The sequence below is a fragment of the Cimex lectularius genome, unplaced genomic scaffold (genome assembly GCF_000648675.2).
Source record: "Cimex lectularius strain Harlan isolate CLEC.00 unplaced genomic scaffold, Clec_2.1 scaffold4, whole genome shotgun sequence".
Taxonomy (NCBI): domain Eukaryota; kingdom Metazoa; phylum Arthropoda; class Insecta; order Hemiptera; family Cimicidae; genus Cimex; species Cimex lectularius.
In genome coordinates, this window is record NW_019392723.1 from 2325957 (window position 1) to 2352339 (window position 26383).

The 26383-nt window shown below is 35.8% G+C and overlaps 1 protein-coding gene and 1 non-coding gene across 3 annotated transcripts in view; both read right to left on the bottom strand.

Moving 5' to 3' along the window:
- LOC106671122 (retinal homeobox protein Rx1-like) overlaps nucleotides 1-26383 on the bottom strand; it is a 113530-nt gene that overhangs the window by 41253 nt on the left and 45894 nt on the right. The gene's annotated exons all lie outside the window — the stretch shown is intronic.
- Trnah-aug lies at nucleotides 11303-11375 on the bottom strand. The gene has a single exon. It is a non-coding gene; the product is annotated as a tRNA-His (tRNA).

Here is a 26383-nt window from a genome sequence, read left to right on the forward strand (position 1 = left end):
TAAAGCTTGGTTTATGACGGGGATTAATTACTTTTAACGATATAATTTTTAACTGTTAAAAGGTCGTTAAAAGACGTGTATTTTATTGCATGTTTAATCAAAATTAATAAGCTCTCGTAGAGCACTGGTAAGCTTGTTTTATAATTATTCGACCGGATCGATAAACCTTTAGTTTAATTAAATCTAATTTTTCTTCAGAAATTAACTTCATATTAACGTGTGGTGTTTAATGACCGTTAGTTATTGATTATTCGGAGATCGTGAGATGCGTTCTGGTGTCACGTAGGTTTTAGAAAAACATTTTCTTTATCGTGCCAACGTTTCGATATTTATTGAGATCATCTTCAGACTCTCAACACGACACACTAGAATGACACATCTACACGGAAAACAAACACTTTGAGCCTTGAAGATGATCTCAATAAAGATCGAAACGTTGACACGATAAAGAAAATATTTTATTAAAACCTACGTCACACTAGACCGTATCCCACGATCACCAAATAATCGTCATATTCACGTTGTACATGACTTGGCGAAGCATCTCTTGAAAAAAGTGCTTAGGTCGACCATCGATGGATGCTGGAAGGGAGGTGCTAGCTGGTAACAAATCCAGCCCTGAGTGCGAATTTTTAAATAATAATTGCTTTACTACAAAGTACTAATTTGAAAATAGAATGGTTTAATTGGAAATTAAAAAGGTTAATTAAGTAAAAAAATTGAAATACAAAAAAGGGTAAAATTGAAGTTAAAAAGAGTTCATTTGAAATGTATAAAAGGTTACTTTGAAATAGCAGGGTTAATTTAAAGTTAAACGGGTTAATGTGATAAAAAAATTGTTAAATGGACAGAAAACAAGTTTTTAGTTAAGACTAAGACGGTTGAAACATGCGAACATCTTTCAAAAAGGCAACACGATATGAGATTTTACCAAATTCTCCCGTGCGATGAAAAGCTGCATCGCAATGTGAAAATAACCATGCTATTAGTTTTTTGGATGGAGTTCATTCAGGACGAGTTTGTCCTAAGTGGATTTCTTCTTGAGTTCTACACAGACGAACCTGTATTTTAGAACCTTCCAGTCATCCTGGACAACCTTGCCTTTTGTTTTGCCTCGAGGATAGAGACACGTTTAAAACTTTCCTACCTTATAATTATGTTCTGTTTCTTATGCTATTTTTCACGCAAATCTCGCCTGGACCGCTTCTGAAAAGAGCTACAAAACAAAACCTGATAACCTAATTATGGCGTTCCCTCCGGCTTAAACGGTGGTCGATAATTAAAGCGGAATTGGAGAAATTCCAATAATTCATCAACGCTCTCGATATTAAGGGTTGTTGAGATGGTCCGTGGGCTTCTAATGCGAAATTTCCGCTGGCAGACTTGGTTAACGCGAAGGAAATAGTCTTGAGCTTCATCTCGACAAGAACTAAACAACCAACAGGCATTGACGGTTACAGATGATTCATCCATTCTGTTGGATTCTAAGCTTCTCTTGAATCTGTTCTACCTTTTTAAGTTCCTATCTGTTATAAGGTATTTACCTTATAAGGTAAAAACGAAAAAAAAATCTTAAATGTCATGATTATTGTAGTGACTCTTAGGCCAAAGTTTAAATATGCTTTATGTAAAACAAGTATGGTATAAATAAAATGATTAAAAAATACTGCATAATGCAGTAGGCATATGCTGAATTCTGTTGGTTTTCAACTTTACGTAAATAATAATCAACTTGTTTGAATGTTACAACATATATTCACTAATTTCATGGTTCGCTTCACCAATTAATATATTATTAAGGTTTATTACAACAATTACACATTAATTAAGGTTTTTAGTTGAGATAAAAAATTCGAACCCACGATCTTCGGCTAGATACGCCGCTGCTCTACCACTTGAGCTATCGTGATCTCGATCTACTCGGACACCAACTTCCCATTTCAACCGCACCTTTTGAATTTTCCCATTTTTCAAATGTCGTGTAATCGGGTTGGATTCTCGACGACAAATGAAATGGCCACGGAGAGCTTTTGTGAAGTATGCTTCATTTTTAATCATTAAATTCACTAATTTCGTGGTCCGCTTGACCAATTAATATATTACAATTAATTAAGGTTTTTAGTTGAGATAAAAAAGTCAATGGCACGAGCGGGATTCGAACCCACGATCTTCGGCTTGATACGCCGCTGTTCCACCACTTGACCTATCGTGACCTCGATCCACTCGGACACCGACTTCCCATCTCAACCGCACCTTTTGAATTTTCCCTCCTTTTTGCCATTTTTCAAGTTGGTGTCAAGTCAAATTCAAGTTCAAGGAAGGATTGAGGTCACGATAGCTCAAGTGGTAGAGCAGCGGCGTATCAAGCCGAAGATCGTGGGTTCGAATCCCGCTCGTGCCATTGAATTTTTTATCTCAACTAAAAACCTTAATTAATAGTTACAACATATGTTACACGATCGAAACACTTGAAAATTAAACAAACTACGTCCAAATAATCGCTTTTATAGAACATGCAACACTCAAAGCCTGAGTCACAAATCTTCTGATGACCACATCAAAAAGTAAACAAAGGAACTTTATATTTGGTTAAAACAAAGAGGTAATTCATACCATTAACCATCCCCCCGAATAGTTTTAAAATTTTTGTCTCTGGGAAAAATACATCAAGTGTGTATGTATGGTGCTGTAGTCGTACAAATGAAGGTCTATTTTTAACCTTACGATATTCCATTTTTACTGTATTGTAAAAAGTAGTAAATTCAGAGTAATTCCTGTCAGACAGGAGGGTTTAACCAGGGTCCATCTACCTGGTGGGTGTCGCGAACGAGGGGTTAAAATTATTTTACAATACTATTTCCATATTAATCTCAAATAAAATTCCAAACGATATGACGGGATTCAAACCTTTGGACCGCTAGGCTAGCGTGGTGAATATAGTTTTTTCCAGTCAAATTAACCATTTTTAACTTCAAGTTAATATTTTCTAATTTCAATTGGCCGTTGTTAATTTATCCGCGTGAATGGAGAGGCTTATCTCTAATCCCCGAGGAATCTCGAGTACTCTGGTGCAGTATGAATGTAATTTATTAGCGTGAATGGAGGGCACTATTCCCATTCACTCCGAGGAATCACGAATACTCTGGTGAGTACGAATATAATTTATAAGTGATTATTTGGAGATCGTGAGGTGCGGTCTGGTGTGTGTTGTGTTCATTTCAACAAAAAAGTTCTCTGATTTATAGCCGATGCAAGTTTCTTCTCATTGTTGGCGACGTCCGTCAGAATACTCTTTGCACGGTGTCCATAGTTAGTTGAAATCTGTTCATAGAATCCCATGTTCTTCGTTCTTCTCGTGTAGAAATGTGTGGTGTTTAGTGACCGTTAGCCAATGATCGTGAGGTGCACACCAGACCGCACCTCATCTCCAAATAATCATTGGCTAACGGTCACTAAACACCACACATAATTTGTAAATGTGATTTAAGGCGATAATCCCCAATTATCTCAAAGAAGACCGAGTACTCTCCGGTAGTGTGAACAGAGGGACTTATCCCCCAATTATCCCGATCAACTACTGTCGGGTAGTTTGAACGAGGTCTGGTGTGAATTTAATTTATTAGCGTGAATGGAGTTTATCAGTTTATTTTATGGAGATAGACAAATACCCTGGGGTAGTGTAAATGCTAACCAGATTATCTTGTATCTCCTTTTTTATGTGAATTTGTATTATGTTAACCACAAATGACGAGGCCCTGAGGTAGAGCACCTAGTAATAGGATAAAGAAAAGAGAGAATGGGTTACCCTCTTAACTGGTAGGACAAAACGTAGTTGTAGACACAGGAAAATAAATTAGTAGCATTAAAATGCGGGAGGCAGGTAAAGAAAAGCAAACAAAGACATGGCTGGTGATGACCAATGTAATTTGTCGGCCCTAAAACTAAAAATAAACAAATAAAAACTTGATAAAATATATATTTATAAACCCCAAGATTCGATATTGATTTTATTAATAACCGAAATGAATGTCGCTGAAAGGTTGTCAGATGGCCGAAGCTTGACCGACAAAACAGCGAAGATAAACTAACAAAAAGTAAAATATACCTCAATTAAAGGGTTAATTCACTAATTAAATTTACTAAAACTTTCATAGAGGGGAAAAAATTACATACTATTAAACTGAAAATGTTAACTGACACTAGAGTTAAACTCCAAGTAGCTCGTTATTTCTGTATAATTACTATGGAAATTGTATCGATTGCACAGACACGCACGCCGTAAGAGCGCCATAAGGGGTTAATGTGTCGGCTGTAAAATTATGGCAAGAATAATGTGAATCTGAGCCCTAACAATGTACGTAATCTAATTAAAACGAACACGCTCTGTTGATTTCCTATGCCACTATTTTTTCTTTATTGAACTTCTCTCTATTCCGAATCGGTATATTTAGTTGTTAACTGCGTCTGTGCACGCTCAAATTTAGCACCGCAAAAATTGTTGGGTGAAGTCGTGTATGAACATGCTTGATGAACTTTGATTATCGGAATTATGGAATTCTGTCCATAAAACGGCAAAATCCCATTCACGTAGAAATTTCCCATCATCCTACCGTCCAGTTAGCCTGTTGCCTATAGTGGGAAAATTCCTAGAAAGACTGCTTATACACCACCATACAGCAAGTCATCAGCGGGCTCTATCAGCCGACTATTGCAAGATGCTGGTTGAAAGAAGAAAGTTCCTAATCATTCAGAAAATATCTTTACTAACTATGCAGATGATACCGTAATTCATTTGCTCTCACAACCCAACGCAACCAAAAAACCTGCATATCCATGTCATATCCCTTGAGTGTTCAACTGGTGAAAATGACAATAAAAGTACAAAAGAACATGTTGAAGAATATGTACTGGTCCCAACTACTACATTAGTATCCTCTTCCACTAGCTAATACAGTCCACTAACTTGGGACATTGATACGGAACACATTGACACATGCGACTCGAACGATATGAAATCAAACTGAAGTTTTAGACTTCTTAAAAGAATCATTTTGACATAAGGACATCGAACCTGTTCAACCGAAGGTTGTTGGGTGCAGTTGTGCATGAACATGCTGGTTGAACTTTGTTTGACTATCGGAATTATGGAATTCTGTCCATAAAACGGCAGCATCCCATTCACGTAGAAATTTCCCATCATCCTACCGTCCAGTTAGCCTGTTGCCTATAATGGGAAAATTCCTAGAAAGACTGCCTATACACCACCATACAGCAAGTCACTAGCGAGCTCTATCAGCCGACTATTAAAAATGGCGACTGGAGTATCTGACCACTCTACAGCAACGTACGAAATGGCAACGGCAGACCGACGTGGCTCTTGGAACGTTTGTTCTTATGCGTGACGCACAAGTACATCCCTTATCATGGCCTGTCGGACGCATCATTGAACAGTACCCGGGTAAGGATGGGGTGGTACGAGTTGTGCGCATAAAAACGCCCTCAGAAGAATATACGCGTTCGGTTACACGTCTATCTCCTCTGCTCCCTGAATCCCGAATCTTTCCAATCCTGTTCTTCCACTCTGCAACGTCTCTTTTCTCTTAGTGAAATTTCTATTGAAATTTGGTGGGCGGTATGTTTACGCCAGAGAGAATTTTATTATTTTTTTTAAATTTTGTTTATTTGTTCAAATATCCATGGAGACGAAAAACAAAAAAAAGGTCTCGGGGTCCAGCTGGCCAGTTAGGATTGGAGAGTGGACGAACGCGTTTGTTTAATTCTTTTTTTGATCTTGATTTGTAATCGAAGTTACAATTTACGAGTACCCCGCCGGATTACGAAGTTATTTGTAAGATGCTGGTGAAAGTTCCTAACCTTTCAGAAAGTATCTTTACCAACTATGCAGATGATACCGCAATTATTTTGCTCTCATAGCTGTCACATCCCTCGAGCAGTGGTTCAAGTGGTGAAAATGACAATAAAAGTACAAAAACGTGAACATGTTGAAGAATATCCACTGGTCCCAGCTACATTAGTATCCTCTTTTACTAGCTAATACAGTCGAGTAACTTCTGAACTGACACGAAACACAAACATGCGACTCAAAAGTGAAGAAATCAAACAGGAGCTTTAGATTGTTTAAAAAGACCCATTTTGACAAACGGACATCAAACTTGTTCAACCGAACGTTCTCCAAAAATAATCGTTACATTCCAAAATCCTCCAAGGCATCTTCAACGACCATTTCTGTTTGTACTTTAATACCCAATGTGCAGCTACAAGAAGTTTCAGAAGCCTGTCAACTAAACCCTCATGTAAGACACCTTTCCTCCCTTCATCCCGCACCCTTCCAGCCAATCCACTTCGTTGATTGAAGCGTCACTGGACTCGCAACCTCTTAATCGACAGGGAGAAAGACTAACATTCAGTATTTCCTCCATTCCACATTTTATATATGACATGATATACAATGATATGAAATATATATAATATGAACTATAAACAAAAGTTAAACTTCTATTATATTTGCGATTTGGTTTAAATATTAAAAAAATTGGCTTTTGTAAAGCCAAACGAAAGTTAATTAAACTTGAAATTAAAAATTGATATAAAATTAGATATATTCGAAGATCGTGAGATGCGGTCTAGCGTGACTAGGTTTTAGAAAAACATTTTCTTTATCGTGCCAACGTTTAGAACTTTATTGTGATCATCTTCAGGGCTATTAAAATGCTATTTAATATACAGCATTTTTTCGTCAAATCGCCCGTTTTTAATTTCACATTAACCCTCTTTTGCATGAAATTAGCCCATTTTTAACTTTCAATTAACACTTTTTCAAATTAATCAGTCTTTAATGTATTATGAAAATTTTGATATAGAATGAAATATAATAATTCCTGCAATTGAAAAATAAATTAATTTCAAAATATGTATTTTTTAAACTTCAAATTAAAAATTTTAATTTCAAATTAACCCTTTTTTAAACTATTAGAAAAATTAGGAGTATTTATTCCTATAAAATGTAAGTATGTAACATAAAATTTCTGGTTGCGTGCGATTCTTTTTAATATAAAATAATTTTGTTCATCGAAGAACATGAATATAAATTAATATTAATATCAGCAATTATATAAATTAATTATAAAAAGAAATGATTAAAAAATGTTTTACAATATAAAATAATAGGGCACTTAAAAACCACTGTTTCACCTTTGTAAAATTATACGAAGAAGCAATCCTTTATTTTACATTTTATTATATATAACTTTTAATAATTTATAATTAATTTTCAAGTGGGTTTTAGAGCAACTGTTTATACAAAAACATTTCAAATTATTAACATATAGAAGCATAAAAAAATAATCATTTTTTTTGTATAATTGATTTCATACAATTTTTTATTTCTGTTAAGTTTTTTTAATGCTTTAAAGAAAGGGTTAATCTGAAATTAAGAAGATTAGTCTGAAAGCAAAATTGGTTAGTTTGACGGAAAAAAAGCTGTATACATATTATAAAATTATCTAAGTGCAGCAATTAACGCAGGGGGAAATAAATAAGCTAATAAATTAAAGAAAATAATTACTATCAAAATTCTAGTAATGAATTTTGAGCAAGAAAAAATCGGAACGGACACTACTTGTAGAAACTTTCCGACAAAAAGTTCATTCATTCCAAAAAAATGTAGATAAAAAGCAGAAGCTCTGTCTCTGGAAAGTGTGAATGTATGCTCAAAAAGTATGCATATATTGGAAATAAAAAAAAGTTGGGAAAAAAAGAAACTGGGTCTTTTGCCATCTAATGCCGGATGTAAATAGTGGAACGTTGTTTGAACAAATATTCGGGGTTCACTTTTTAATAACGAACTTAACGCCTAGACTAAAATAATGTTTAACTTGAATGATCCAAATGCACAAAATAATTATGAAATAATTAAAGCTTATTTTAGCTCCTAAATAATGTTGTTTCTAAACATTAAAACACGTACTTTCTTTAAAATTAATTACAAATTACTTAATTTAGTTCATATTCAGTTGTGTCTAGGTCATGCTAGTTGTTAGGTCAGGTCGTGTAGACATCACGATGGTCGAATCATCTTATTTCTTATCATATTATCACTGGTCATTAGGACTGAAAGGGGAAAAAAATTCGAAATGCGAATATATCTTCACACGATAGAGGGAAGATGTGTTGGGAATTGTCCTGATTGCCCCCGAGTAATTACTCGGGAAAGAAGGGGGTTAAATGAACTGCCTAACCGACTGATAGATGGGTGGTAAGTCTTTCCAGGCCATCTGCCCTTTCCCACACGGAACAAAACAGTTTAGACGAAACCGCTTTATGATCAACAAGGTTACCTTTCTGCACCATCGTTGATGTCCCGTCGGTTAAATGTCGATAAATTTCCCCTCGAACGGATCCCTCCTGTTGCATTCGATCAACTCGCGAACTGGTGAAAGTTCCATTTACTCTAAAAAGCCGAAACGTCCAGAGGATTTGAAAAGAACGATTGCCAAAGCAAGAAAAAAATGATTAGTAAAACCACCGAACAGAAAGGAATATATCTAAATTATTCAAAATTAAAAAAGACATCGATCCCTGGCCTGCGGTTGCTGGGTCTACAAGGGAAAAGGCTACTTACTTATTGCTAGGTTGTGCATAGATCATAAACACGACACAATTTAAGACACCGCGGGTGCCACTTGTGTGGAGAAATTATCTCGTTAGAGCGCATAACAACAGACTGCAAAATGTGAACAAAGTCTGGTATGTGTGTGACGGTAATGGTCAGCGCGAATGGATAGGCTTATCCCAATTACCCAGAGGAATATCGAGTGCTCTGGCCTAGTGTGTAATTTATTAGCGCGAATAGATGAGCTTATCCACTGTTACTCCGAGGAAAGTCGAGCACTCTGGAGGACTGTGAACGAAGTGTAGAGTGTGAAGGTAATTTATCAGCTCGAATGGAAACGCTTATCTTCAATTATCCCGAAGAATATCCAGTACTCAGGGGTCGTGTGAATGCTTACCATACTACCATGTTTTATCTTGTTTCTTTGTTTTGTTAATGCTTTAAAAAAAAGGTTAATTTGACATTAAAAACGATATTTGGCGTAAAAAAGCTATATGCTAACTTATGAAAATGTATTTTTTTGTTTAGTTTTAGGGTCGGCAAACTACATTGGTCATCGCCGACCCGCTCTTTTTAGCTTTGCTTTTCTTTTCTTATCTTTTTCGCACGTTAAAGCTACAACTTTGTTTTACTGATTCAGCCAAGTTATGACGTTTTGTGATGACGGTAACCAACTCTTTTCTTTACCCTATTGCTAACCTCCCTTTATCTCAGGGTGTCGTCAATTGAGGATAAAATAACACAAATAACAAACACACAGAAACATGATATCTGGTTAGTATTCACACTACCGCAGAGTACTCGATATTCCCCTGGGTAATTGAAATTAGCCCCTGCATTCCCACATTGATTCACACTGCACCAGAGAACTCGATGTTACTCGGAATAATTGGGTATACTGGAGGACAAGGAGAGTAACCCTTTCCATCACGCTCTAAATTACATTCATACAGCTGACTTCGTTCAAACTATCCCAGAGTACCCATCTCTCTCAGGTTCATTGTAAATATGCCCCTCCATTCACACAAATACATTACATTCACACATTCATTCACACTACCCCAGAGTAGTCCACCTCAGGGTCATTGTGGATAAATTCGCTCTAATAAATTATATGCACATAACACAAATTATTTACACTAACCCTGAATACTCGATATTCCTCGGGGTGATTGAGGATAAACCCTGCCGTTCACGCTAATAAATTATATTTATATTACCCCAGGATACTTTGCATTCCTCGGAGTAATTTGGAATAAACCCTGTTATTCATACTAACAAATTACATACAAATCATTCACACTACACCAGAGTAGTCAATATTCCTCGGGGTAATTGGGGATAAATCCTGCCATTCACGCTAATAAATTACTTAATTAATTTGGGCACTTTCAGCACGGCAGACAACAATGACACATCTACACGGAAAACAAACACTTTGAGCCCTGAAGATGATCTCAATAATGATCGAAACGTTGGCATGATAAAGAAAATGTTTTTCTAAAACCTACGTCATACCATTTCACGACCTCCAAATAATTAACTAATAAATTACTTTCACATAACAAATCAATATAATTAAATGAAATACAATAATTCGTTCCAATCCCAAAATATAAGAATTTATTTACTTCTTATGTAATACACAAAAAATGCCATTTGATTTAGCATTAGATTTTCTGAATAGGAATTGAAATTAATTATAATTGTTAAAAGACGACAGGTGCAAAAAGCCGTTTTTTATGTAATTATTGATTAAATAAGACACTCTAATTAAGAAAGGGCTGTTAAAAATTAAAACAGGAAGAAAATCTAAACACCTGATTAGAAATCTCAGTGTACTTGGTTAAGTCTCTCTTCCTTCTTGCTAAAACAAACTTTAAAACTATCCAATAAAATGTTAGTATACGAAAAAAAGATTATTATAAATATTTAATTTCTCCTGGGGGTGGTTGAACGATAAGATCCCCCCGGTCGTTATGTGGGCGTCTGCGGCCATATGCTTGATACGCTTCATGTATTTCACACGCAGAATAATTTTATAATTAAAACTAAACTCACGATTTTCATGAGCGGGTGCAATATAGCTCGAGGTAATCAGTTGTAGCCATTGTTTACGACTTGAATAAACTCCTTTAACTGCTCGTTTAAATGTAAGGGAGCCTTTTAATATAATTAAAAATTATCAGCCACGAAAGTTTAGATTGGGCGCGACGATTATAGAAAAACTCTAGAAATTTGTGATATTGTTAATTATATAGCAAAATAAAATTTTTTGAAAGGATAAAACTATATAATCTAAAATATAGATGTTAATGTGGTGTTACACTGATATATTAATGTCTAACTCTAATTTTTTTTCAAAAAAACAAAATTAGAGATAACATCGAAATGATCTTGAGGAAATTTTATACGGATATAGAAACCAGTAAACCACGCCTACTGGCACAATCCAAGCTTCCATTAATAAATTAGGACTGGTGAAAAAAAAGGTTTGAGAAGTTTTTGTCGATTTCATTCTTATCTTTCCCACCAAAGGTTTTCGATATAGCTTCAAAGGAAGTAAACAAAAGTTTTCCAACAATAGTAATAACTCATATGTTTAGAGGTCATAATTGACCATATTAATTATTCTTTTTATCTAAAGTCTTGGTTGAGATAAATAGTCAGTGTCACGAGCGGGATTCGAACCCACGACCTTCGGCTACATACGCCGCTGCTCTACCACTTGAGCTATCGTGACTTCGATTCACTCAGACACCAACTTCCCATCTCACCTTCGAAAGGTGTCCAAATGGATCGAAGTCACGATAGCTGTAATACAGCATGCAAATAAATTATTTATTTTAAAAAATTAACTTATGCCTGATTGGTTTTAAGGTATTAATTTTAATATTCTTTTTTTGGTATATGTATTTAACCTTAATAATATATTAAATTAATTAAGGTTTTAAGTTGAGATAAAAAAGTCAGTGTCACGAGCGAGATTCGAACCCACGACCTTCTGCTTGATACGCCGCTACTCTACCACTTGAGCTATCGTGACTTCGATACCCTCGGGCACTAACTTCTCATCTCAACCCCACCTTTTGAATTTTCCCTCCTTTTTGCCATTTTTCAAATGTCGTGCAATCGGATTGGATTCTCGGATTGAACTTAATAATATATTTTAATTTTCTTCTGTTAATACATTCGGTTTCAATGCTCTTTTCATTTGTGTAATCAAATTTACATTGGATTAATAACTTAGGGGACTTTATGAAATAACGTTCGTTGTAAAAGATTGACGTAATCTGTAGAGTGAACTATCTAGAATAAAACTGAGAATCATGCTTGGGACAATAGGGACTTTTTAATCCAATTTTATACGTAAGAAAAATTCCTGAAGTATTGACGTCGGAAAGCCCTAAATGTGTTTGGTTGCAGAGAAAAGTCGTAACTTTCAGGAAATCGTGTTTAGGTTTAAATTTTAATTAATATTAGCAGTAGGTTCCTGAAGCGGTTTTGTCATTTTCCCCATTTACTTTACTCGATTTTTTTAACTTAACTTACTTTTCACTTTGGATTTTCTGATTTATATACGAACGGTTTATCGAGTCTTTATCCGTTAAAAGTGTTAAAATATACGTTGGATAATTTGTAAATTTCATTTTTGTCTGTGAAACAAATTGACTTGGGCGAATAAATAGCTTGGTGTTCGGGCCGGTGGAATCTTTCTGCGGGTTTTGCTCCGCCGTTAATCCAATTTCCTTCCATCAGCTTATCAAAATACATTTGTTGGCCCTTGAATAAAACTGGATTGCGAAGAGCAGTTTACCCCAGGGACAATCTTGCTACGAACCCTGAGGAATTACGCCGTTTATGCCGTGGTAATTGAATTCCGGAGTCGGCACCGGGATTTGACGAAGTTAAATATTTAATGGACAATAAATGATGACGAGGAAAGCACCGAACTAGTTAATGATTAAATAGAAGGCGGTAATTGAAGTAGACTGATTGGTGCTAGTTGTCATATTACTCCCAACCCGTTTAGCTCTATACACGCTTCATTAACAACCCCCGTTCGACCCCCAGAACCCCCGTCCCAATAATAAACCCTTAATTAAAACTTCGATTAATAACGAACAAATTGAGTGTTAATTTAATTAGTGGCAAAGTGTAATAAATTGACGGTTCATCAGAGGGCTGTCGCAATTCCGAACCGGTAATCAAGTTAAGCTCGCACGCAGGCGCTAGTTATCAACCATTATTTACCAATCATACCCAAAATGCGCCCTTTTTGATCCAATTATACTGATTTTGTTAATATTACATACAGATTTTTTTTCTAATTTCATACATATAATGTGAGAGGTTTATGGGCCGACGAACAGCTGAGGCCGCATCGCCGGCAACACTGCGTGTTTTATTTTCTGGCATTTCACTCTTATTTTGTTTCAAGCTGCAACCATTTGTGCGTCACAATCTGGTTACTCTCTCTGCTTTTATCTGTATATTACGACAATATCCTAATATGCTAGCTTCTCCATTATACCCCAGGGTGTCAACTATAGAATAGACCCAAAACCAAACAATACATATATACACATCACTATTTAGATAAACAGAAGTTCGGTCACAATCACTCCCCCAGAATGTTATATTCCTCGGGGCGGGGTTAAACAACCCTTTCCTTTAAAAACCAAAAAACGCACCGAGTAAAATAGGTCAAAAACAATTCCGGGTTTGTTTAAAGCACCCTTTTAAGCCATTTAAATAAGGAATCTTATGCTGGGAGCCGACAAATAACTGAGGTCATCGCCAACCGTCTGCGTGTTTGTATTTCTTTTCCTAGTTTTTCACGCGTCCTTTTTTCACCTGCAACCATTTGAGCGTCTCGATCTGTTACTAACTCTCTGCTTTTATCTGTATACTACGTCAATATCCTAATAAGCTTCTCCATACCCCAGGGTGTCAATTACAGAGTAGACACAGAACCAAAAAATACGTATATATACATCACTACATAGATAAACAGAAGTTTGATCATATTTACTCGACATTCCTCAGGGCGGGGTTGAACTTTTTTAAAAAACAAAAAAACACTTCGAGTAAAATAGGTCAAAAACAATTCCGGTTTGCTTATTACATTTTTTTCCTTCTTCTCGAGAAAAAAATTAATAAAGCTTAAATAGTGGCGGGACGAACCGAGAAGAGAAGCGCGAGAAGCAGGAAGCAATTCGCGGCCTGTAAGATCCTGATCGGGAGAGCACTGGTTCTGAGACTGAAAAAACAAAGAAAAAAAAAAGCAAGGAGAGTCAGTTGGATATAGACGTTCCGAGGAAGAGGTGGTCTCCGCGAGGAAAAGAAAACATTGTTTTTTTTAAAGTGTATGTGTGTGTGTGTGGTTTGTGAACCTAGTCGGGCTGATCGAAGAGTTCCTACGAAGAGGAAGGGGCTGATCCCGGCAAGTGAGGAGTGATCCCGTGAGTTGGTACTTTCAATTTTTTATCAGGCCTGATAATTCTGGACTAGAGACATTAGCTATAAGTTTCGGCCTTTTGTTAGCTCTTAATTTAAAAGGATTTGTCTATGTACTTGTAAATAGAATAGTTGTGATTAGTATTCATTTTTTTTTTCAATCGTAGTTTTAAACCCTAAGTAAGATAATACCTTAAGATATCTTGCTTGTGTTAACGAATTAACTCGGATAGAAGCAGGAAGAACTTCATCATTTAGCTCCCATCATAACCCTGGTTGGAAGCGCCTCAGAAAGAAGACCAGAAGCGCTACATCGCTCCTTTTCCCTTTCTTCCTATTGTTATACTCTTCTTTTCCTTTTTATCCCCTGGTTTCGGTATTTATCCTTCCCCAAAAACACCGTGGCGCTCAACATAACACCTATAAATAAACTTTCACCTCCTCACCGACTATCACTTGTCTCTCCCTTCAACACCTTCCCCTCTTCTCCACTGAGCTACCGCAACGTACGTGCAGCCGCAGTAAGGAAGCTGTAACATGTTTAAAGCACCCTTTAAAGCCATTTAAATAAGAAATCTTATGCTGGGAGCCGACAAATAATTGATGTCATCGCTGACTTTCTGTGTGTTTGTATTTATTTTCCTAGTTTTTCACGCGTCCTTTTTTCACCTGCAACCATTTGAGCGTCTCGATCTGTTACTGACTATCTGACTTTGTATGAAAAGTAAGTCGACATTCTAAAATTGCCTCTCATTTGTACGTCAGGTTGTCAATTATAGAATAAAAAATATAATACATCACCACAAACAGTCAGGTCACATTCACTCCCCCATTCATCGGTGCGAGGTCACACAACCCCTTCCTTTCACGCTAATAAATTACATACATTTCAATTAATTAACAAAAACACAACACGTGATACAAACATGGAAGTCTGGTCACATTCACTTCCCCCAGAGCATTCGATACTCTAATTTCATATTTCTACGTCTTGTCACAATAACAACCTACAAAAATTAATAATTTTTTATTATGTTAGTTTAATTTGAACTGATAGTCATCATCATCGCCCCTTCAGATCGGATTGGTGCGAGATTGGCAATTAGCACGGTAGAGAACGTCTCGAGCAACTGCACCGAATCGACATAGGGTGATGAAAAGGGGGCGTTGGAATAATTAGAAAAGGCGGGAGGTGCGATATAGAAAAACAGGGGCCGACCCCGTGGAAAGAGGGCTCGCAAAGAGTAAGTGTGAGAAAGAACAGATGTTCGAGAGACGGGAGAGGAAAGAGATGTAAGAATAGCAATCAGTCATCCGTACAATTGCTTCACACGTCTCACCTACCAAACTCTATTATACGTCTAATAGGTTCCCTTCCAAAAGACAACACGGTCGGTTTAATACCCTTAATTGTCTTACAAATTATTTTCTTTGCGAAAGAGAAAACAAGGCGGGGCGCGAAAAAATTGAAAGGTGGGTGAATATAGAATTTTAAAAAAAATCGTCAATTTCCCACTTAAAAGGGTTCCTAAAACTAATTAAGCTTCTGAATAAATAAACAAATGTACTCGCTCGACAAAGGTTCAATCTTAATTATACCCTTAATAGTACAAAAAATAGTATTTATTACTTAAACGACAGTTACGATCTTGCAATGTTAGGTGATCAGTTAAATTTTTTTAAAATAAATTGTTTATTTGTGGCCTGTATTCAGTGTCCGTCAACAAACGTCTTCAGGAACTTTTACAACTTTATTCCATTAAGTCTCCCATATAATATTATAAGTGATAAAAATTACATTAATATCAATAAAAACGGAGTCCAAACTATTGAGAAAATGGTACAATAACAAAACTATTCCAGGAACCAATTCCTATCTCTAAGCAAAATTTAAACCTAAACACGATTTCGCGAAAGTTACGAATTTTTACTGCAACCGTACACATAACAGAGTATCCCGTGCACAGAATAATTCAAGAATTTATTCTACTCGTAAAATTGTCCTAAAAGGTTTCTATTTTCGAAAGTCTGATTCTCAATTTTATTCTAGACATTTCAACTTTCATGTTACTGACATATATTTATATATATATAATCTTAATTTATTGGAATGAATGTAATTTATTAGCGTGAAAGGAAAGGGATCCTTAACTCAGCCAAGAGGAATAAGGAGAACTCGGGGGGGGGGGAGTGAATGTGACGAGACTTCTGTGTTTGCACCGGTTGTGTTCATGTTATTAGAATGATGTAATTTATTGGCGCAAACCGAAGAGGTCGTTTACCCCTACCCGAAGAATATCGAGTACTCTGGGGTAGAGTGAATGATTTGTGTTATGTGCATATAATTTATTAGAGAGAATTTATCAACAATGACCCTGAGGTGGAATACTCTGGGGTAGTGTGAATGAATGTTAGAATATAATTTATTAGCGTGAATGGAGGGACATATCTCCAATTAGCCTGAAGAATATTGGCACTTTGGGGTAGTGCGAATGATTTGTTTTATGTGTATATAATTTATTAGCGCGAATTTATCCACAATGACCGTGAGGTGGAATACTCTGGGGTAATATGAATGAATGTGAGAATATAATTTATTAATGTGTGGTGATTAGTGACCGGTAGTCTATGATTATTCGGAGATCGTGAGATGCGGTCTAGTGTGACGTAGAATTTAGAAAAACATTTTCTTTATCGTGCCAACGTTTCGATCTTTATTGAGATCATCTTCAGTACTCAAAGAGTTTGTTTTCTGCGTAATTGTACCATTCTTGTGTGTCGGGCACTCTCAACACGACACATGGTACAATTAGGCAGAAAACAGAAAACAAACACTTTGAGCACTGAAGATGATCTCAATATTATATATATATAAACTGATTTTTTTGAATAAGAATAAGAATCATATGAATGATTAGATTAATAGATATATTAAAAGTAACAACAAAAAACAGTAAAATAAATCGCGCAGTTTTCCATTTGTTTTATATCCATTCGCATGTTCGAAAAAGTTTCTTTAAATTTATCCCTAATCTAGGGAACAGATCATTGTTAATTTCCTATTATCACGTATGACCAAACAAACACAGGCTCGTGTAAAAAGGGGTCACGGAATCAAAACTAATCCTAAACGACTAATTACAAAACGTTTCGTCGTAACTTGTAATTAACTGTAAATTCGACATTATTGTCGAGGTTTTTTCTGCGATGTAATTTTGTTTTAATTGCTAAAATGCCGATTAAAAAGCTCGCAACAGGTTCAACGGAGTCTCTTCTAGTGACGGAGCTTTGGAAACCCGGTACAAAGCTCTTACCATACGCAGGAAGAATCACTGACAAAATCTTTGGCAATTTAGAAAATGCACCGACAACAGAAGTGTAATGTGTAGGGACGTCCTATTATTAAAATCCCACGTCACTAGCATCCCCTTAAAAAATTGCAATAGTTACATTACCGACTAATAAATGTAAAATGTTATTTTATAGGGGAAAAACAGCGAGACGCAAGTAATTGAAGAAAGGGAAATAAATCCCAATATAAAAAGTTAATCTTTCGTGCATAAATCTATCTCCCTTCCGTGACTTACCAAATGTCCGGCCATGGCTTTTTAACCTTGTCAGCTCTGTGCTTGTCATGCAATGATAATATTTTATTATTGCTTTATTTAATTGACAAACAAATTTATTTAGTTTACGACTGTTTTGTTGAGCTTCAAATTATATTGACGCTGTTTGATAATAATTTCCCCGATTTCCTCTCAAGCTAATTACTTTTTCAAATATAATCTCCTTATCACTTGCGAGTTTTTGAAGAGAACATTTATTGTTTTTATTTAGCCATATTCAATTATGTTTACGTTTATATGAAATATTTTTTATTAGTGCGTTTTAACTTGAAGGAAAAAAGATCTATTAAGAGAAATTTTTTTGACAATTTCTTGCCTCCTAAACAGTCTTAGTTGCGAACATAGATCATTCCTGATTATTTGAAAATCGTGAAATGCTGTCTGGTGTGACGTAGGTTTTAGAAAAACATTTTCTTTATCGTGTCAACGTTTCGATCTTTATTGAGATCATCTTCAAGGCCTGGGATTTATAAACATTGCTCAAATTTTACAATAGAGTAACAATAGTGCAATAGTAGAAATGTGTGGTGTTTAGTGACCGTTAATTAATAATTATTTGGAAATCGTGAAATGCTGTCTGGTGTGACGTAGGTTTTACAAAAACATTTTCTTTATAGTGCCAACGTTTCGATCTTTATTGAGATCATCTTCAGGGCCTGGTGTTGTTGTTTGTATTTCAACAAAAAAGTTCTCTCATTGATAGCCGATGCATGTTTCTTCTCATTGTTGGCGATGTCCTTCAGAATACTCTTTGCTTGGTGTCCATACGTAGTTGAAATCTGTTCATACAATGCCATCTTCTTCGTACTTCTCGTGTAGAAATGTGCGGTGTTTAGTTAATGATTATTTGGGTTTCGTGAAATGCGGTCTGGTGTTTTAGAAAAACTTTTCTTTATCGTGCCAAGGTTTCGGTCACTAAACACCACACATTTCTACACGAGAAGAACTAAGAACATGGGATTCTATGAACAATTATCAACTACATGATTATGGCCAATAATGAGAAGAAACTTGCATCGGCTATCAATCAGAGAACGTTTTTGTTGTATTGTGGGTATTTTTGTATTTGTTGTAATTCGTATTATTTGGGTTTCTTAGCGCAATCGGCGTTAATTCGCAGTATAATTGCGTGTGGCAAGTATAACCTAAAGTTTGGGAGATTTGCAATTTTTTTTCTTAAAGTATAAGACAATTTGTAGCGAAAATATTTCGCACCTGAACTGTTAGTTTTATCTGATTTATGCGAATTAGGCGTTGAGAATGAGGTATCTGAATCTTCAGCTATGCAGCTGAAATCGGTTGTAAATCTGGGTAGCTAGACTGGGGTTTGTCTAGAAATGTTGAGCCTAAAAGAGTAATCCCTTTTTGAGTTTTTTTATTGGGTTTCTCTGCGATTTCAAACATTTCATCATCAATATCGTGTTTGTGTCCTTTATTTTTTTATTGAAAGATGATATTATTTTTTGTATGTCATCTTTATCTTAATTTGCTTCAGTCATGGCAAGTTTTAGGTTTGTTGTCCGCAAATCGTCTTCAATTTTTTCTGTACATTTGGGGGACCTGGCATAATTTCATCTAAATTTGAATTTGTATAGAATGTTTTGTGAGCTATTTCGGCAATTGTCGAGCTGAATTGAGGTAATTTATCTAATGCTTCTAAGTCGGGCCAAGATTTTTTAAATTGTTCTGTTAGGTTTTGTACTAAAGTGTCAATGTTACTTTTAATTAAGTCTTTCTGGCGTTGTAAAATGCTTTCACATATCGCACGTTCGACTTGAAGCTGGTCTGGGGAAAGAACATGCGTTGCAGTGGTTTCTTCCTGCAAAATGTGGCGTGAACACGCAGGAGTGTGTTTGTGATGCGTATTGCGCTTGCTTTTTTTAACCATTTTTTTCTATTATTTGTTCAATGAGCGTGGCAAAATAATTATATAAATTTAAAGGGATTAAGAACAAATCAATTATTGTTAATTGAATGCAATTCTATTTTTCCAAATTAAAATTCCTGTAACAATAATCCTGTAAAAATATAAAACAACAAAATATGAACCTTTGCTTACAAACTAACAATATAAGAATAATTAGACGCTATGGGAATAATATGGGCCTGAAGGGCAAAATGAAAATAATCAACCTTGATAACCAAAATGGAAAATACCAAATAAAAAACCATAAATAAAAATGGGCCACACAACAGAAATAATTTATATTAATAAAAATCAAAGTGGATACAAATTTGATTTGACTGGCTTTCAGCTGGATTTTTTCTTATTGTTTTTCTTCCAATGCCTAGGCTAGACTGAACAATCCGTTCTCGCTTTCCTGCCTCCAGCATGGAGGGGAGAGCCTGGACATAATTTGTTGTTGTAGTTGAAATGCGGACAACACAAGGCCCTGAAGATGATCTCAATAAAGATCGAAACGTTGGCACGACAAAGAAAATGTTTTTCTAAAACCTACGTCACACCAGACCGCATTTCATGATTTCCAAATAATCATTAAATAACGGTCACTAAACACGACACATAGATCATTCCATTAAAAAAGACTAATCTGCAACACATTACTCCAACATAAACATACAGTACGCAAATAGGGGTCAGACATAAATACCGTTATCATCCTATATAAAACCGCCCGTTTCTATCTGTCCAATTTACCTCGATGTTCCATTCCAAGTCCCGACATAACTTTTTCCCGTCAAATTAACCCTTTCTAAATTGAAATTGATACATTTTACATAAATGGTTTTTAATTAATTAGAAGTTAAAAAGGGTTAATTTGAAATTAAAAAGGTTAGTAAAAAGATAAATTAACGGTGCAACAATCTACCGTTCAGGTTACGCCATTTTGCAGTAGGTCTCTTCTGGAGAGATGGGGCGTCGGTGGCCGCAACTGTTTAGGCGTTGACATGGGGCTCATCGCTGTAAGGTAAAGGTCCCGGGTTCGAAACCAGCGACCCTGCATTCCCAGTATTTCCTCCTCTTGTCGAAAGCTTAGCAGTAACAATAGAATTTGTTTTTTCATCCAGATCATACCGTGATCCAGATTTATTCTTGAGTAAAAAAGTGGTCAATACATCATTAAACAAATTAAAAAGTGTTAATTTTAAGTTAAAAAGGATTAATTTCAAGTTTAAAAAAAGTTAATGTGAAATTAAAGAAAGGTTAATTTGAAGTTAAAAAAGGGTTAATTTGACTTAAAAAAGCTTTATAACAAATTACACTCCTCACGGCCCTCCTGATAGTCATCAAGGCTGACTGAAAAACCCGTGGACAAGTGACGTTTTATAAAACCGTATGGTTGTGAAGGGGTTGGGAAAAGCTTCACCATAATAGGGCACACCACCTCCCCAAAGCAGAAAATTATGAAGAAATATGCACGATTACGATGATCAAATGATCTTGGGGATATATTTATTTAGAAATCGTGAGATGCGGTCTGGTGTGATGTAGGTTTCAGAAAAACATTTTCTTTATCGTGCCAACGTTCCGATCTTTATTGAGATCATCTTCAGGGCTTCAGGGCTTGGGGATATAATTACGGAGAAGCGACCATAATGCACAACGCAATTTGCCTAGGGTACTTAGTTATGCCTGGGTGCCACTAGTAACAAACGTTGACTTGACAAAACTTGAACAAGCCCAAAGGTGCGCCTAGAGCCTATAGCACAACGTCAATCGTAGCTCTGCAGGTGGTGGAGCGGGCCAAATACCACTTGATTTGGTACTCATAGCATATCTGAGGCAAGGCTGTACAAGCAACGTTGACGCGGATTATGCAGGGCTACCATGGTAGCAAGTCGGACGAGTGCAGCAAAGATGGAGAACCACAATCAAAGGAAGAGTAACATTGGACAGGAACTTCCCTAACGTCAGGGGCAGAATGAAACTGAAGCATATTGTACCTGATTATGCAATGACCTGACGGGACCGGTAATTTCCCGGCTAAACGACATACATTGAACTGAGCGGATGCCCCAACATGTCTATCTGGGGAACAGGGGATGTTCACGATTTATTCGTGTGTGTAATTTTTCAGCCATAAATTGAACTTGGACACCCTTTAAGGACTACCCTCGTCAATGGGCCTCTTTTAGCAACTTTCTCCAAAAGTCTGAAAAGAAAACCGTAAAGTTATAAAGGCAACTAATGGCTGTAATACCGCATGGTAAAAAAAAGTCAAGTATGTTTATATATCTTAAATTCTATTTATATATTTATGCTGTTTCAGCATGTATATATATCTTTTTCATTTATTTATTGAAAATCGTGAAGCAACAAACAAATTGATAGTGCATGTCAGTTTATAGCTAAAAATACTCCAAATTCCTTCCTCTGTAAAAAACAGCCCGCCTCCCAGTGGTCCATCGCGGATTGGGCATCATAGCACATAAAGAACCAAGCAAAGTAATTAATGAAACATGTAAAATTTCAAAAAAATGCCCATACTAAATGTCTGTATTTATTCGGCGGACCTATTGTGATAGATAGATAAACAAGAAACTAAAGGAAACTAGCATAGAAACCCTCGGATCCGGCGGTTAGAAGCGACCAGCCGTAGAAACAGCCGGTTAGAAAAGTATGAGGAAGCACAGTGGGTCGGAAGAGGCTGCGGTAATGTAATTGAAAGTCGTTCTCTATTCATATAAATACACGTGATATAATAAAAATTACAGGACATTAGCGGTGAAGGGTGTTGTTCATCGGTCCATTAAGCAGATCGTAATTCTTCTCTTCCCCGTGATATATGTTCGCCGAAAACATTTGTTACTCTTCCACGTCTCTCTTTAATAGCCAGACACTATCATTTCCCATTTATCATACAATACGCATTATTATTCCCGTTACGATCTGTTCCCTCTGTAAGTAGGCATCGTTAGTACGAGGATTTGGGTAATAGCGAAATGTGTAGACCTACACTACAAACTTCCCCCTTCGTATCTTAACCGTAATAATGTAATCGTATAAACGTTTTATGCTGTCAAGTGATCCCTCGTTTCACGCATCTATGAACTCGAAAGAGTAACAAGGGACAAAACACTCCCCACGTTTTTGTTCTTTATCATTTTCTTTATATTATCTTATAAAATCAAGTTGATAGAAGCTAGAAAAAGGAAAAAAACACGCGTGATCTCAAACTAAATCCGGGAAAAACTCAATCAGCAAATTGATCAGCAAGATTCCATCCAAAAAGTGGATGTTCACTATTGAAATCCCCTCAAATTAAAAGACCAAGGTAAAAAGAGTAGACTTTGGATTTGGAATTATATAAGCTCAAATCTGCTTATGTACGTACGTGTCACGTTTCGATTTGAAGGTACCGCCATGCCCGTCCACACACATCTGACAGTGAAAGGAGTAGGGGCTATGAAAGGGCTATTTTTTTCAGTCAAAAAAACAATTCCCTTTCTGTCCTCCGTGGGTTAAGAGCTGTTAATTGGTAATAAAGAAAAATTTGTGCACACAAGTCAAGTGAGTAAATTTTATATTTTGACGTCAAAAAACTAAAAATAATAATTGTATTTTAATTTTTAAAAAAGGGTTGCCACAAAAAAAAAAATATATTTTATAAAGAAAACTAAAAGAGATAGCATTTGATTTTAAAAGTTATGTTAAAATAATAATTGTATTTTCTAATTGGTGATCAAAAATTAATAATAATAGCAATAATAATTTTCTTTATTTTACTTTCCTTTACAAAACGAGAATTAAATTCGATTTTAAAATTAATGTTTGTAGATTCTGTAATAGGTTTTATTATAAGATTCTTTAAATTAAAAATAATAATTAATAAAAGAAATTGTAATTTGTTTGAAAATAAATTGTAATAAAAGATTTATGTGTAGAGATTAGTGACCGTTAATCGATAGTTATTCAGATATCGTGAGATGCGGTCGGGTGTGGTGTAAGTTTCAGAAAAACATTTTCCTTATCGTGCCAACGTTTCGATCTTTATTGAGATCATCTTCAGGGCCTGGGATTTACAAACAATGTTTACATTTAACAAATACATTTAGGATGTGGAAAAGTGAATTTATACAATGCAAAATATATTTTTTATTCAAACAAAGTATTTCTACTCACTCAAAGTGTTTGTCTTCTGTGTAATTGTGCCATCCGAGGCCCTGAAGATGATCTCAATAAAAGATCGAAACGTTGGCACGATAAAGAAAATGTTTTTCTGAAACCTACACCGCACCCGACCGCATCTCACGATACCTGAATAACTAAAAGATTTATATTTAATTAATATTTTAGTCTCGTTTTTATTTTGGTTTGAATTGAATATTTGAATGGAACATAATTATTAAAAAAGGTGCCTGATCAATAAATTAAATTATTGTAGTCAGGTCCGATCGTAAGAAAACCTCTGGGACCTTGTTTTCGTTTCTCCGAATTCAGGGTTGGATAGAAGAGACGCGCTTACACATGTATATGTACACACGTACAGAGTTGAGCAAATCACTTCTCGCAATCCACCGGCAATTCCTACTTTTGTAATTTACAATAAATTACTGGCAGGCCTCGAGAATCACCCACCTTGGGTGCTGGCAGACCGGGGTCAGCCCTCGGTTTTTATCCGTCTAGGGGTTGTCAACAGATGGGTCATTTCTGCCCACAACGTATGCAGTTTTTAAACCTAAAACCATTCATATTCTCTCTCATTCTTAAATAAATTCATTCCTATTTACATTCACTCAGATAGGGTGATGGAGTACTCGATATTCCTCCATCACCCTTTACACCTATTATAACTAACATAATTGTGGGTTCATGGGGTACTTAATATTACGCCATCAGCCCATTAGCACACTACACATTCAAACCAATAAATACATTGACTCTCAACATTCACTAAGTACACAAAACTAGGAGTGCTAAATATAACAAAACAGCTCTGTTTCTTCAAAAATCGGAACAGGGCCAGATACTCGCTGCCGTGGCAAGCACGATTCTCATACATTCTCACTCGCTCACTATATAGAGCCAAAGAACTGCACCTATCAATTAGGTGTGCACATACGCGGGCTTTGTCCCAAAAGTAAGTGTACGTGTGTCAACCTCGCATGGCCTATTCTTAATCGAATGACCCTTTTTCTACAAGTCAGATCATCCGAGGGCCGGTATCGACAGTGCTCTTGATCTGTGAGAGCTTTTCTACCGACTTTTACTCTTGAAAAGAATAGAACGATCTGATTTGATACAATTTATGGTTTATTTGAAATTAATTTACAGCCAGTTGTTTCGATTTTTAACTAAAATTGATCATTTGCTTGTGTTTCTAGGATGAAGGGTCTGGACGTTGGATTTTGCACTGCACGAAGAAAAATTGATAAGTGTGCATTTTGGTTTCGGTTAAATTGACCTTGATTTCAAAAAATGTACTCATGATATCTCCCATTAGCCTTCTAAATTCCGTATGTTTATCGTTTAAAGTAAATACTAGTCGATTGCGGTAGTTTGGAGAAGGATGTTACAGTAGAATTAATGGACAAACGAGCACGAAAAATTAAACATCAGTGAATTTCGGTAGAATATTACAGTTTTATACTTAAAAAGAAAGTATAAAATTGCTAAAATTAATACACAATCTAGTAGAAAAAATTTAAAAAAATAAAAAACTTGTTTGTCCAAAAATCGGAATAAACATAAATATCTTGGATTTTGGACAAAGTTATACCACGTCCTGGGTGGATATATCAACCTGTAATGTCTTCTACCACTAAGAAAAATCAATTTAAAAAATTGGTTGTTGGTTGTACTGGACGAAATATTTTGAGAAAATGGCAACATTTTTCGCCACCCTTTGGGCGAATAAATGACCTTGAAAAGTTGCTGAAATAAGGTTGGATTTTAGATTTTAACATTTGAAAGGAAAGTACAGACTATACTATATAATAAATTAGCATTAAAATTAATATACATCAAATAGAAGCGAAGATAGGAAAAAACCAGCTATTTGTGTAAAAATTACCAATAACTAAAATATATCGTTTATCGCCCAAAGCTGTACCAAGTCCTGGGTGAACAGATTATCCTTTATCATTTTTCAGCATATAATAGACCACATAGACATTTTAAGAAAATGGTACCGAAAAATGGCTAACTTTTTGTCTCTCTTTCTCTCAACAAATAAATGAAAAATGGCTGACATACGGTTAAACTTTAGATTTGAGACGTTCCAGCGGATCGCACCTTCCAAGGACTTCATGAGAGGCTGAGAGGAAACTGGACTTTTTTTTCAACAAAACACAAAATTTTTGCGCTTTCCTGAAGGGCAATCCAAAAAGGTGGGTACCCCGCTGGAAGCTAATTGAATGGAGAACTTTCGAGGTAATTTGCAAAGCTCCAGGAGGTTGTAGTCATTAACAGTTACCAATCCAACATTTAAAAAAGATTCCAAATTCCAACATTTTTGTTTTTTCTTTATTTTTCGTGCAGAATTTTTCCATAAATTCTGCATGTAACTAGGTTTTCTTACAGCGAATTTAACGTTCTTTCAGATGGCACAAACCAGATTTTTCTACAGTCAGTAATTCTGAAGTTTATAAGCAATTTAGTGGACCTAAGTCGAAAAATTAAAAACACCCAAAACCTGAAATTACTTTTTTACTGTTGAGATTTTGACAGGGGTTTGTAGGAAGTTTTGTGTTGCATATGGTG